Genomic DNA, 16,664 nt, shown 5'->3' on the forward strand with positions numbered 1-16,664 from the left:
CTTGAGTATTGCTCATCAGAGTGGGATCCGTACCAGGTCTGGTTGACAGAGAAGATAGAGAAGATCCAAAGAAGGGCGGCGCGTTTCGTCACAGGGTTATTTGGTAAGCCTGATAGCGTTACGGAGATGTTTAGCAAACTCAAGTGGCAGACTCTGCAAGAGAGGCGCTCTGCATCGCGGTGTAGCTTGCTGTCCAGGTTTCGAGAGGGTGCGTTTCTGGATGAGGTATCGAATATATTGCTTCCCCCTACTTATACCTCCCGAGGAGTTCACGAATATAAAATTAGAGAGATTCGAGCGCGCACGGAGGCTTTCCGGCAGTCGTTCTTCCCGCGAACCATACGCGACTGGAACACGAAAGGGAGGTAATGACAGTTGAACGTAAAGTGCCCTCCGCGACACACCGTTGGGTGTGTGGCACATGTAGATGTAGACATTTCGGATGCTTTTCGATTTCTGGAGGTAAATCAACTACTACTGGATTTCCCTATCTATCTCACAATAACTTTTGCTCATGGGTAATGTGTACATAAGATACGTAAAGTAATTATTATTATGAAATTTCCTGGCAGATTAAAATTGTGTGCCGGACCGAGACTCGAACTCGGGACCTTTGCCTTTCGGGGGCAAGTGCTCTACCAACTCAGCTACCCAAGCACGACTCACGGCCCGTCCTCACAGCTTTACTTCTGCCAGTACCTCGTCTCCTACCTTCCAACTGTGAAGCTGTGAGGACAGGGCCTGACTCGTGCTTGGGTAACTCAGTTGGTAGAGCACTTGCCCGCGAAAAGCAAAGGTCCCGAGTTCGAGTCTCGGTCCGGCACACAATTTTAATCTGCCAGGAAGCTTCATACCAGCGCACACTCCGCTGCGGAGTGAAAATCTCATTCTGGGAAGTATTATTATTATTATTCTTTCACGTGACATAGGTAGCCACATTACGGTGCGATTGTTGAAGTCGATTCATAGGTATTTGTGTCTGGATAGCCGAGTTGGTATAAATTTTGATCATTCAGATTTTGCAGGGTAGCAGAGTGCTACGTCTGCAGTTCCTGTTTATGAATTCGGCTACCAGATTAGTCTAATGTGCTACTGCGGTTCTCCACAGCAGACTGGTTCATTGCAGTACGTAAATTATTTACCAACAGATTTGTATCACATACCACTCTGTTCGATCAGCGACGGCAGGCGAAGAAACCTACATTGTATTCTCTCTCAAACTGTTACTACAGCTGCTGGATAACGCATAAGTCGAATGAATGAACATTCGAGAAGCATCCTTAAGTTCAGCCATGGTGAATCACAATATATCTACGCAATCATTCGTAGTAACTTATGTTTGGAGAGTAACAATAGAACAAACTGAACACCACGAAACTGCTATACACACCATCGGGCAACAACTACCAAATTTAACGGTAGGTAAGTGTACTTCAACCGAAGTTCGGTCGCATATATACTCTTATTTTATTATGCTGTAACCCTGTCAGGTCAACAATTATTTACAGTATTTCATATAATAAATTCACAAAAGAGAAAGAGCTTAATGTTAGAAAAAAACTTATTTCCAAACAGATGTTTTCATAGTCTCAAATTTCCTGAGTCAGTTATGGTAGCAACCCGTTAATTCCCTCTCTTTTTTTGCGGCAGGTCGCCAGGTGCTGCTGATCTATTTTGATTTCTCTTCCTGTTCGGGTTTCCCCGCACGTTTAATTAAGTCCACGTGAGATCGAGGATTTGCTCACATGTGTATGAACTCTATTTTAGAACAATCGAGTAGCTGTCGTTAGCCCCATCGTCAGCCACATCAGCCAAACAGACACGTCCCCTTACTGCCACATGCGAGTTCTTGAGACGGCAGTATCCGACTGTTGGGAGTGATGGATTGAGGAATGTGAGGCATTAGTTTTACGCTTTGAGACACTTTCGTTATTTCTTGGTCTGCACCTTGCTATGCGACGAATGAATAAATAAACGACAACATGGACCTTAGCAACCCAACTGTATCAATTCCTTTTTTATCTAGGGATAGTAAACTACCAATTTTTATCTAGCGAAAGTAAATTCTAGAAATTTAAAAAGTGAAGATGGGTTAGTTAATTTCTAACAGTAGTGAAAACATCAAATGGGGTATGGCAGAAGCCTCAACACGGTGGTGAAAAAATCGAGACAAAATACAGTTCAGAACATCTGTTCTATTACAGGAGAACTCATAAGTATGAAAATTTAGGTGTAGGTTTTATTCTAAACAATAACATTAAAGAATGAAATTTTCACTCTCCAGTGGAGTGTGCGCTGATATGAAACTTTCCTGGCAGACTAAAACTGTGTGCCGGACCGAGACTCGAACTCGGGAAGTTTGCCTTTCACGGGCAAGTGTACTACAAACGGAACTATCCAAGCACGACTCGCGACCCCTCCACACAGCTTTAATTCCGCCAGTACCTCGTCTCCTATCTTCCAAATTTCACAGAAGCTCTCCTGCGAAACTTGCAGAACTAGAGCACTTTCCCGCGAAAGGCAGAGGTCCCGAGTTGGAGTCTCAGTCCAGCACACAGTTTTAATCTGTCAGTAAAGTTTCAATAACGTTAAAAGTAATATTACTATGATTGTGAGAGTCTCAGAAAGAACATCAATACTTGTATTAAAAATAAACTGTTAGTATTCCATGAAAGCCATTCAAGACTGCACCAGCGTACTCACATGTAGGTAGAAGATTTCTACGACGAGATACATAAACTAACAAATAGTGGCAAATCCCACAACAGGATGATAATGGTGGATCTTAGTGCAAAAATAAAACAAAAACTAAAATATAATTCATCAGCGAGGAACTTTAGATACTGCAGCAGAAACAACAGAGCGATAATGTGGGATAATAGGGAAAAGTAGGACGTAAATAGAAAACTGATTCTTGAGTGGGGAACTTTAGATATGATAACAGAAATGACACAGGTTGTAAATTATTAGCGTTTGCAGAAAAAAAGAACGTGCTTGTATTTAACACATTCTTCCAGAACAAAACAAGTAGCAAGTATACATGGTAAGGAGGAAATAGAACTAAAAGTGAAATTGTCAATATTTCATTGAAAAAATGCAAATAAATTGTAGAAGACGTGGAAGTCCTGATGTGCTTTAGACTTGCAGATCTTAATAGACTGATAAAATGCAGACTAAAAATAAGTGCAAAGGTAGAATGAAACGAACTCATCAGACAGGAAATCAGAAGTGTGAGTATGACAATACGTATTAAGAGAGAGAGGTCTATCTGATGAAATTATTCAGCATCTTTAGTATGATAGAAAATGAAGATGATTCAACCGTACACGAAAAGAGCAGTTATCTAACATAGGTAATTATGCAAACACCAAAATATGTTGCAGATATGACAATGGAAAACGAAAAGGAAGTCTCAAACAGAACAATGCAACTGCTAAAGTGAAAGTAAGGCTTCATAGTAAATAATAACAGGAACATGGTACAACATTTTGAACTACACAGGACTCTCCGAAATTTTTTCGAGAGACTGTGAAAAGGTACAATTATAACTTGACAAAAGGTGCAACTGGAAACAATTAGGATGTGGAGGAAGCGAAACAGAAGTTTATGTTGTGTAGACGTCAGATTTCATCAGTTTAGAGGGAAGATTGCACAGTTGCTAATAACAGAGAGAAAGATGTAGAAGCATTGTTAGTTATCTCTCCACAAGGTTGGGGACTGTGGTACATGTCTGATGCGGCGCTGGAGTATTTTCCTGCTGACGTAACAGGACATCAAACGTGCCACTACGGACCATGTTTCCAAGATAGATAGGCCGAACAGGGCTTGTACGTTGGCCTCCAAGATCACCTGACCTTAATCATCTGAATTTTTCTGTCTGGGATCACCTCAGAAGAGAAGTGTGGAACAGTTCGTTTGATACGGTTGAAAAACTGGAGCAGCGAATTGTGCAGTCTTGTCACGATTTACGAGGTGAGCCGGGAGTGTTTGAAAGAATTCGTAACTCAATTAAGAGATGGACGACTCGTATTGCGTGGACGACTCGTGGAACACCAAGTGCGAGTGTACAGTAAACGGCCACAAGTATCTTTCTTCTTGTTCTAGCAGTCCGTGAGTGAAATTCGAACCCAGTTAAACGGAAAGAAAAGTTCTGACCAGGACAGTATTTCTGGTAATCGTCTCGCTAACAGCTCATTGCCGGACCCGTCTTTACTGGATCGATTTCATTTTTAGATTGCTCTGCTGGTTATAGTACGCACTAGACAGACCTGTCAGCTTCCTTTCGGTAGTGTAGATGACATTCATTAAAACAATAGCCAATCACACAAAAAAATATATAATGAAACAAAGGAAGAAGATACCTTTCGAAGTGGATATAGCGCAACGTAGTGAACGGAATGATAGAACGGGACATCATGTATGAATTGTGACGTCGCGTGCGATTCATTGATTTTAATAAAGCTTATTATTCAGTTGCAAGCGAATCTGCACAAACAGTCAAACTATGTCAGAACAAATGAATGCAACACCTTCCATTAGTCTCTGTTAGGATAGCAAGGAACCTAGAATCGGAAGAAAAGTCAGTTAAACAGATTCCATATTACCAAAACTATTCGAAGTTGTCGCAGAGAAAGTTTTCAGATCCTGAAACTGGAAGGACGAAGAAGGAATACGTGTCAATCGGTTGTATCCGAAGCAGCTAACAGTATTATATGCATCATTTGTTACAAAGCAAAGTGCGCACACTTTCTGAAACAGAAAGATTGGGTAATCCACAACGTTGAACATTTTAAATTCCTAGAAGTGAAAGCAGATAAAAAGCCTCGATGGACTGTGCAGAAACTGAGTTCTGCTCTCTCGAATGATCTTCGCTTTCACTGAGACTGAAACGCAAAAGCTTATTTACTTTGCCTATTTTGAATCTACTGCATAGTATGGTGTCACATTTCCCAGAAAATGTGAGCAGTCATAAATGATATTCTTTTCGTTAAACCGGACGATCGAGACGATTCGCGCCAACTTCGCGCAGGCCATTGTTCAACTCCTTCAACCCTTTACATATACACCCTCATCAGATTTGTAGCTTACAATACAGACCCATTCTCAAAGCAGTGCAACGTTCTCTCAGTGAACAATAAAACAATTTGTACTTGAGTACACTGCCTTAACCAAGGTGTGCGTTATCTTGTAGGTTCCATTTTTGGCGAGTTGCAGCACAATTGAAAGATATGTGTGGTAAACCCTAGATAGTAAGGCTTCATTACGGCATACACCTTTCAGTTTGTACAGAGACGCATCATAGATGTTTAGAGACTTATAATGTAATGGCCTACTTATTTGATTATGCTATCACACATCCCTTGCTTTCTATGTTTTTTTATTGTTTTTGCCTGAGTTCTGTAAGAGATCTGCATAGTGACTCGTTAGATGACCGTAATATAAGCCAATGAAAACCGAGACCGACTAAATGAAACAACAGTATTAGAAACAGTCACAGTTCATACCCAAGCCTGTGCGGGTAGATAGACGCCACTTGGTACTTAATTAAGGCAAATTTCTCTTTGGAGGCGAAAAGCGAGCGACGATAGAGAAACGTAAATACTTAATTTTAATTCGCCTGGAGATGCAATCGTTTTTTGTAACCTTCCAGATGTCGCAAACTATAACTGCGTCAGGCCCGTCGCTCTCGGCTTTCTGGCCCGTCAGTCGCCAAATATAACTTAGGTAAATAAGTCTACTGCCGAAATGCAGTAAGGCTGTCTACCTCTGTTCGCACGTCTCAAATCTCAACGCTCTCCATCACTCGCAGATCACCAGCTAACTGTTCTCTGGAACTGTTCAGATAACTAGTCCTAATATACACACGCTGAATCAGCCACGCAACGTGTTCGACCTTTTTCTTCTTCTTCTGTTCTTTCTTTTTTTTATCAGAACGTCCATGAAGTGGAATCTCTTGCTTCCCTTGTATAATGAAAGCGAAAGAACAAAAACCAAAAATACCGAACGAGAATTCTTTAAGACGTCAGCCGCTGATTAATCGTCCATCGATCTTCTTCCTAATCACACCGTCTTTCACGAGCAGTATAACATTATTACTAACATCAGTAAATGTACCGCTAACATTTCTTTCATTTATTTACAAGGTGTTAAAATCATTAAATTGAATCGAAATGTTTTTTAAAAGACTAGACCACTAATGCTACTCGAATCCATTATCACGTATAGTGATTATTGCGACTTATTTCATACCTTTGAAATATTGCTGTATTGCAATTCAGTGGTTCCAGAATCTTGAAAAAATGTAAGATTGGAGTATCTGAATGTACGTATTCTGCGTGCTTACATAACCTCCAACTCGTATGCGACACACCAACAAGGCTCTTACACAATTCGTGTATTTCTGGGCCGCGATAGAAACTTTTACCATCTGATAAAGCATTTACTTCTTAATGGTAAGATTCATTTCCTTAACCATTACTATTACCTAATGCAGACTCAGCTTTGCATTCGAATATTATCATATATTTATTACTACAGACTGGTACAAGATATCAGTGACCTGTGGAATCACAGTAAATCCAATTTAGAATACACCGCAGTTTAGCTAGAGTACTTCACGGAGATTTATTCCCTTTATATTTCTTAACACCTTGAAGTTAACGTCCTCAACTGGAGCAACTGCCATCAAACAATGAAATATTTTCCTTCACATCTTTATACTACGAAATTGCTCGTAACTATTGTGAAGATTATTTCCATGTAATCTATAAAAGGTTTCTGCGCAACATTTAGGTATTAATTTTACTCTTAGAGTCTCCAAATTATGAAAAATTACTTCATAGCGCATCGCCGAGCCTCCCTTCAATATTGCAGAAGCGAATTCTTCAAATTCCTTTTTAGAGGAAAGCTGTTTTTCTGAGGCCTCAATTACTTCTACAACGGAAATAATTTTTTGAGAAGACGTTTTTATTTAATTGAAGAAAAATGTCTTTGCTTGGATACTAGACATTTTTTTAGCTCAAATGGTAAGGTAACAGACAACTGTTAGCATGACTGCAGCTATATTTCCTCCTTATTTGACATTCAATCTTATTATTTCCTCGTCTGTTGTATCATGCTCTCTCGCACTTTATCAGATGACTGGTGAATTCACATGGCTCACAGTATGACTCTCGGGCAGCACTAGCACGCCACTGTATCACTAAAGACAGGAAAGAAGGAAGATTAGGGATTAACGTCCCGTCTACATGGAGGTCATTAGAGACAGAGCACAAGTTCAGAATGATTCCAGAATGGCGAAAGAAATCGGCCGTGACATTTCAAAGGAACTATCCCGGAATTGCCTGGAGCGGTTTAGGTAAACCACGGAAAATCTAAATCAGGTTCATCGGATGTAGATTTGAACCATCGAGCCGTCGTCCTCCTGAATGCGAGTCCAGCACTGCACCAATTCGTTTATGTTGCTAGCTGCTGGGCTATGTAAGTTATATGCAACACAGACAGCTAAATGCATTTTTTTATGAAGCAAACAGCCTAGGTTACGTTTTATTAACAGTTTAACTTGTAGCCGAACGTGACAAGCTTCGTATTCTTGGTTACTCGTCCCATCGTTCTAATGTTTTGTGTATGATTTAACAGTTAATAAAACTTGGTCTGGACTGTTCTGTTTATTAAATAAGAAAACAGATCAGTGACTTCGCCGGAGATAAACTGCCACGTTTCTGGATGAGTTTTGTTCATAAAGTGAAACTAAGCCTCCTGGAACGAATAGTGAACACTGGAAATGTCTTAGAGCTTCATAATAATAATTACTATAATACTGATAATGCGCAACAAATTGGATAAATTTTCACACACAACCTGAATAAAACGTCTAGAAAAAAAATCATATAATTTGTGTTGATCTGTTATTCCTCTAGATTTTTGTAAGCATACGATAGTTTCCTCAAGCAGAAATTTTTTTTATAAAGATATATCGAATAAATTTGATTTATATCCATAATGACGTCTTATGTTTTCTGTGTGTACTCTCCAGTTGCTGTAGATAAATTAGCTAACGAAATGAAGGCACGATCTAAACAAAATTTCTACTGAAAAACTTTCCATTATTTGCAATGTTTTTAACCGTTTCTTCACGCCCGCTCTTTCCGAAAGAAGTAATACTGAAGCAGGCGCATGACGAACACATTGAAATCCTCGATTTTCTCTTTACGAGCCGGATCCCAAGCTTGTAGTCCAACGTGAGATACCCTATATTCTCGGCTACTCATCCCATTGTTTTCTTCGTAAGTTCTGTGATACCGATGCTTACACTTAAACGAGATAAGACACTGTGGGATACTCTATCAGAAAATATAAGGATTACGCTGTAAGACTGGAAGACTTGTTTCTGCATGATTAGTGAGATCTTCGGTTTCCTCTAAATTCAATCTTTGGAAGCGCTGAGGGAGCCATGTCCCAGGATCTGATCTTTCATTTCATTCACCGTCGAGTTGCGGGAAGAGATTGATTTACAAGAGTGGTGAGGAAGTTGTGACAAGATGAACCCTTCACTTGGTAGGTGAGGCACGCTTCTCTGTCTCGACTACAAGACTACTGTCCACAGATGGCAGGGGGGAAACAGCGTACAATGTCCACGTAGAGAAGAAAATAGTAAGAAGCCTTATCAAAGGAACACTTCTGAGACTCGCTTTAAGCGATTTACGCAAGGAGGGATGATTAGAGTTTAACGTCCCGTCGACAGCTAGGTCATTAGCGACAGCTTACGAAAGGATGTGGGAGGAAATCAGCCGATCGACCGTGCCCTTTTCAAACGAACGGTCCCGGCATTTTCCTGCACTGATTTAGAGAAATCACCGAAAGCCTTAATCTGGATAGCTGGCCGGGTATTTTAACCGTCTTCCTCCCAAATGGTAACCCCGTGCCACGCATCTCGGTATCTTGTCCGGGACACATTTATGGTTTATCAGTATGATTGGATTTTTTACGCTTAGCATCTCGATTTTGATACAGTGCCTCATATCAGGAGCTACTAAAATTTTGTGTTAAAATTCGAATGCTGACCAAACAAAATCGATGTCATTTGTGTTGATAGTCTTTGAAGCATCTCATTTCCATCAATTACAAAAAAGAAATTACAGTTCCAGCCGCCGAAATACTCAATAATTACATGCACGAGAACTTGGGTGACGACGCCTATCGTAAAAATTCCATCGTTCTCGCAAATGCTCCCAGGTAATCTGCCGTATGATTGCCTTGCCACTTGCGTCCCGTGTTTGTGGCACCTTCAGTTATTTCGAATTTATACTCAAAGGTAAATGATGGATGCTTACAAGTATAACGATTTGCGATAGTTTTGTCGTTGTTGCTGAAAAATAATTAGATGTGAGCACTCTATGTTACAGTTACTACATACTTCCAGATTCGCAATGTCATACGCTTTCTGAGCACTCGTAAGAAATGTTGTTACCGGATAACGAGCAGGCAGGGGAAGGGAGGAGTTCTCACAGGGATTCAGGTCGCTCGCAAGATTACTCCTAGTTTAAATTAACCTAGCCCCAGCGGATACTAATAGTGATTTATGTAAGAACCACTTGCAGCCCCAAATCACACCCACAACTCGTACAAAAACTTCTTTTGCAGTGACTCTTACACAAGTGCCGCATACATTATTTGTTTGATCCCCCACATCATCTCAGAAGTAAATTGGCTGACTCATCTTCTTCACTCACAATTTGTCAAAATGATTCAAATGCCTCGGAGCACTGTGGGACTTAACATCGGATGTCATCAGTCCCCTAGAACTTAGAACTACTTAAACCTAACTAATCTAAGGACATCACACACATCCATGCCCGAGGCAGGATTCGAACCTGCGACCGTAGCGGTCACGCGGTTCCAGGCTGAAGCGCCTAGAACCGCTCGGCCACTTCGGCCGGCACAATTCGTCACTCTCACTTGATTTCTTGTGCTAAAAAAGAGTCCATTGAATGTAACATAACTCCTGAGCTCACCGATTTCACTAGTACTGGACGCTAACAGCTGCCAAAGGGCCACACTAGCTTATCTATTCGTAGATACGAGCCTCCAGGTCACTGTCCGTCTCTACCGATGTGCGAAAATTAATTATTGTTACATGACGTGAGCACGAGGGTTATCCGAAAACTAATATTCCAAACCACAGAAAATTTTTCCCAAGTACTATATTTTCATATCACTTTTGTGCCTGTTTATATATATATATATATATATATATATATATATATATATATATATATATATATATATATATATATATAAGCTCTTTCCAAGTTTGAAAAAATGAGTGGATGATATATATCCAAGTTTGAATCGCGAAATCGCTGAGAGAACCGTGGGAACTCCTGTACGACTTTGGTATGAAGAAGCTTACTCCAAGTTTGAAAAAATGAGTGGACGATATATATATATTGGAGGGAGCTTCTTCATACCAACGTCGTACAGGAGTTCCCACGGTTCTCTCAGCGATTTCGCGATTATCGTATATCCTCAGATATGTAGTGAGCTGCCAACTTCCATCGTCAGTCAATGTGGAGTCTCGAAAATCGTTAACTCTTCTTGAGGATGTGCGAGAATGACTGTGCCACTCCGTTCATCTAGTTTTTGATCATATGTCAGCATTTTTAGCATGCAGAGTGCACACAGTTTGTCTGAACGCAATGTGTCCGAGCTGTTCTAGGCGCTTCAGTCCGGAACCACGCGGCTGCTACGGTCGCAGGTTCGAATCCTGCCTCGGGCATGGATGTGTGTGATGTCTTTAGGTTAGTTAGGTTTACGTAGTTTTAAATCTAGGGGACTGAAGACCTCCGATGCTTAGAGCCATTTGAACTATTTGTGTGGTGACATTCGACTTCCAGTTAGGTGGTTCAAATCCCAAGGACGAAAATATTATCATTGCGTTTGTTCGGACAGCAAGAGGAAGAGAAGTTGCGACGTGAAGTTCCTGGTCGCTAGACGCTGTGCTAAAACCCTAGCTGGAATTCCAAATCTCTCCGCAGTGGTTCATGAAGCGAGATCATGTGACGCCATTCATGGCGATCCGTACTCGGCTGGGGACGTTAAGCTGTCTTGGTGCTTTCAAGATGAACACACTATATGCCAGCACCGGGCTCCACCCTTTCCTATTTCTTTTCACCATAAACGCGCTTACACAACATTACCCAGCACACTTGTTACAGTCACTTACACAAGGTAGTCACACTTGGGATGTCTGACATATAAGCCACCCAATCTGAAATGGCTTGTACCGGCAATGACTAGACAAGTTCGCTCACTCACTCACTGGTTCTACTTTACTTTAGCGAAGTGTGGCATCCATTCTGTTCTCGCAAAGATCGTTCTACTTCATTTAGCATCTTTCTTCTTCCACATCACTTTTTTCGTCAGGTGACACTTGCAAGTTAATCCCATATTCTTCTATTATTAATGGGCTATATTTGCCAATATGCCGCTACAAATAATTTGTCAATGGCTCACACGCCTCCGAAGCAATGTCCGTAAGTCTGAGCACACATCATAGTTGCGATAATGGAAACTGACGCCTTTGTTCTGTCCATGTCTTCTTTGATCGAACTATCTTCCTTCTTCCTCATGTATCTCTGCTAGGTTTTATGCGAAAATTAGGTACCGCGAGAGCCTGATTTCGAACTGAATGACTGAATGGATACAAAGCAAGAACATGCGAACTCTGTTTATTCCAAGCGCTTTTCAGCATCGCATTCGATACTTACCCGTTCTCTCCATTAAGATACGCAGCCAGTCGTTGACTTAGTTACTTCTATAATTACAACGTGTTTTATTCACCTTCGAGTCCTTCCTTAACATTCTTTCACTGGAAATGCTTTCTTGTTGGCAACAAGAGAAGTGTGAAAACATATCACCTTATAAGTTTCCACGCTTTAAAGTTTTTCGAACCTATTTCTAATCTCCTTCGCTAGTCTGTTAACTGAACAGTGGTCAGCTTTATTTCAATAGAGGTTCAAGGAGTGCCGCTTCAGGTATTTCAGGTTCAAAAATGCTTCGATCAACTGGGAACACACAAGATTTTTTCTCGGTGCAGACGACTTTGAGGAAGTTCTGAAATTATCTTTGAGAACTCCAGTGTCTTCAAAATGGCTTCCAGTCCATCGTGCGCCTTTCAAATTTTCACGTACCAAGAGCACTGCCAAAGATGAAAATCATAATAAGTGCAGCGAAAGGGCTCATTTTCACTTTGGGTTTAAAAACTGGAATTCTTCAGATGTTGTTTACGATACTTGTGTACAATAACGTGAAGGCATCGCGAGTTTTTCATGACTTGGGGAAGATCTATAACCTTGACGTTGCAAATTCAGCGAATTACAGTGAGGATCAAACGTGAAAATTTGACACACTTTCATCTACCGCTGGTCTAGAGGGAATACTGTGTACCCATTCAACCTTTTGAGCTTAGACGCTACTCTGGAGTACAAGTGTACGATCAATGTTTTTTTATTAAAACTTTAACTATCTAAAAACCTTAATAACCATTTATCCATTACATTCCTCGTTCTGTCTCCTAGTACCATATGATGTACATACAGTAGCACTAGGAACGTACCATAAGTAGAAAATTCGTTCTTTTGTGTTCTATCGACGTTCAGACGTGCAACATTGTCGTATACGTGTAGTGGAATTCTACAAATGATTCGTGAAAACTTCACAGTAAGCTACTATGTCATAGTCTGCTATAAGCCACGAAGGAAGTACGCTTGACATAACATTTCCACGTTTCGTTATCTTCAACGATTCTCAAATCAATTTCAAAAGGCATTTTTGTAAAAAAATAGCCAAGGAAGATATAACGTGGCAACCAGAACCTGTCAGTAGCTTAGGAGAAATTCGAAGCTTCGCGTTTGTAAGAAATGAGCCGTTGGGAGATGTTAAGACTAAATATAACAAGAGGAGTGAATGTGTCTTAAATAGGAACCAGTGCTTACAGGCAGCCTATTTCCTAACACCCAGACATTAGCTATACGTCACCAACGGTCTATGCAATGACAGCACAGAGCATAATCTGTTTCCCTTTATCAAAGATCAAAGCGAAACATCAGACATTTTTTTGAAGAAGAATCGGTTTTGTCACCAAAAATTTCTGAGCTTTAAATCTTCTATACTGCCGTTATCTGGGATAGTTCTGAATAACGTCATAGAACTAGGTGTCGAAGTTGTTAACTCACTGGTTTCGTATTCTGGACTATCGATGTACAATCTCCAAGGGGCCGTTCAGATTTAGAATTTCGTAGATACTGTAAACTCTAGAATCTCATTCTTTATAATGATAGGTTAATACTTCTGAGTATTTAAGAAGTTGCTTATAGCTCCAATAAAGTGTTGGATATATACTTGTTTCCATAGCCATAAATCTGTTGAATGAAGGCAACATCGGACTCAGTTACGCAATTAATTGCTGCTTTCATGTATTTTCCCAGAGCATGAAAATGGCAGCGAACCGACTTGGTGTGATACTATTCGGGGTGGTTTCACAGATAGTTAGTGTAGTCAAGGAGTGAAAGAGTTTTTACCCGCCTTAAGTGCAACAACCGTCTGTCAAACCCTGTCGACTAGTTGTGTAACTAAAAAATATAAAGCCCAAGTGGAAAACACCGCCTTCTTTACTACTTTTTTGTCTCGTTCGCAAAAAATTAATTTTTTGGTTCATTTTTTTTAATCATCTGTTTACACATTTTAATTTACGAAGAATTATTAGTTACATACGGCCATTAAACTCGAAAAGTGAACACTAACAGGGAAAAAGTTAATGTATGGTTTATTTGAGATTTCTGTCAACTAAATCGCTGCTAGAAAGGATGCTTTGTAGAAAGTCCATGTGCCAGCGTCTGTGAGAAGGGTTGTATGTTGCAGTGTTCTGACAATGCCAGAAGCGAGTTGCATTGATCTTCCATCCAGAATTCCCAGAAAATCAGTATGGTACATAATACAATTACAAAATTTGCAATGTTATCCTGCTTTTAGCTAAAATGTATTTACAAGCTTGCTGGTTGTATTGAGAGATCAAAGGCCTCACATTTCACTATTTCCAAATTTAACAGACGATAATTTACACATTCGAATCTTTACAATTCATTACAATGCTCGATCAACTAATTTAAGAAGCCATCAAATCACTTTTTTAAACGCACTGTTATGAATGGTTTTTCCCTATTTTGGGAACTACAGTACACTTCTTTCGGACCGACTAAGTTCTTGCAGCACTTCCATTACCACACAGTTTTCTGCCAGTTAAAAAGAAAGTCCATCTCACCAAACTGAAATACGATTATGTAGGCCTACAGCTGTAGGAGGCGTACTACACTCCACAAAAGAAATCAGCTTGTACATATGTATATATTCTAACATGAACTTTTACGATGTATTTAGACATTAGATGTGCTTCTCTGAGACTGCTATGAACCGGAGACATAAAATACCGATATCGTACGTCAATATGTGAGACATTTTCGCGACCTGGGAATGAGTTTTGGGTGCGCCACAGGAGGTAGCCAGTGCCACCTGTTGGCTGACGCACGCACCATCATACGATTTACGCGCCGCTTCTCTCACGCTCCAACAACAACGACGCCGCCTTAAAGTTGCTCCACGTTAAGTCAAGAAACTGATATGCAACTGTAGTTTCGACTAGCAGCTTCAATTAAAGAAAATTTTCACCTACATAGGGCAATATTCATTCATGGAGCAATAACGCAAATCATGTAAGAGTCTTCATTTTTCACCCATAATTACATGTAGGCTAATTGCAACAGAACTTAAACTGAGGAACATTTTTAATGTCAATTAGTCACTACCACACAACAAAAAAAGAAAATTCTGGTAAGAATTTTTTGATTAATATGATTTTATGAAATTGATTCTACAGTGCGAGGAGGCAGAGACGGGGTTGGTCTCAACTTTGACTGGTTCCAACCCCGACAGCAAGTTGGTCTCAGAACAGTGTAAACTCCAACCTTGCTAGCGAGACGCCGGGCGCCTCACTGCCGGCTGGTATCGCAGTAAGACAATAGCGATGTGGGCAATCAGTTCCGCCACAATGCCTTTCGGTATGACTAACTCGTTCTCTCGGCGGTATTTTCAGTTGGGAAGGAGTCCCTGGGGCCCCCAACATGCGCTCGGCTATACCATTGCGCCAAAAAAGGCAGACCCTTACCCCCACCTAAAAGAACGCCTGCCATTGGACGGCGCCGCCAGCCAATCAGCGCGCTCGTTCTATCCCGGGATCACGTTGCAGAGCTTTATAGGCGCTCGCATACTAGGCCCTGCCGACAGAACAGCTTTCGAACGTAAGTGTAACAAGTGCTGCCAGGTGATTGCTGTTTGGTGTGTGTGTGTCTGTCTGTGTGCTCTGCGGAGGGAAGCATCGGAGGATATTCAGTGTTCTACTCGGACCCCAGTGCTACCAACGTGATCCGAGTGCTGTGTGCCCCACGCAACATCACACTTCCTAGCTCTCGCTATACGTAGAGTCTGCTTCATTATCATCGTGTAACTAATAATTCTGCAACTTTCACTTCATCTATAACAACTTTTACATAAGTGTCTTCATTAGACAGGCACTGATTAAAAAGATCTCGCCAGCTTGGATTACAAAGTGTCTTCACTCCAGTAATTTGACATGGAAGCTGGGCGAAATCCTTAACAATGTTGAAAATATTGTTATATTATTAACAAACCTAACCCACAAAAAAGTTTAATGAAATAAGATACCGTGTGAAGATGACAGGTTATTGTAATGTGTATGTCATTGCAGTTTCTTTTGCCAAAAAATTGTCGCTGACATTCCTCCTTAATGAAATGGCTAACTGACCCACTGTTTATATGTCGCATGCATTATAACGTTTTTAACATTATGTGTAAATACAAGGCAACAGTGCAAAGTGACAGTGCTGTTTGATGTGTTATTTGTGTGTTATAAACTTTTGTATAGGTTTTTAATTTTGTCTACTACTATCACTGTGACACACACACACACACACACACACACACACACACAGTCGCACACACACACACACACACACACACAGAAAGTAAGGAGATCAATTTGCGTGTCATCGCGGTGTTTTTTAATGAAGTGAATGAGATTCATCAACCACTACAGATTACGCGAACTTGATGTTTGAAGTCTTAGTATTAATGTTGATGAGATGAACTAATAGAGATCTCGAAGGTTTGGACGTCATTTTTAGCACCTTGCAGTTTTGGTTTTTAAACTCGAGATAATTCAGCGCCTCGATACTATATTTCTTCCCAGTGTTGCGACAAGGGCAGACGCATTTTTCTCCAATAAACTTGTTTCTCCGTTCCACTCACGTTATTTATAATGCAGCTACACACGAAGCTGAGATAGTTGGTACAATGATGTTGTTATTTTCTTAAGTAATGGGAGACATATTCAGGTAAAACAATACACTTAGGCAGATTTTTCACCCAACGTCAAGCTCTTTTTTGTTTATACAGGAATGTTAGTCTGAAATTCGAGAATCTGGTTAAATACGAAGACTGAGTTGGTTTCCTCACAGTTGAGTATGAATGAGATATCGTTTATAGCAGCGACATTAGCGCCCTTAGTAATAGTTTCTTCACGTTTTTGCATC

The sequence above is a fragment of the Schistocerca piceifrons genome, chromosome X (assembly GCF_021461385.2).
Source record: "Schistocerca piceifrons isolate TAMUIC-IGC-003096 chromosome X, iqSchPice1.1, whole genome shotgun sequence".
Lineage (NCBI taxonomy): Eukaryota > Metazoa > Arthropoda > Insecta > Orthoptera > Acrididae > Schistocerca > Schistocerca piceifrons.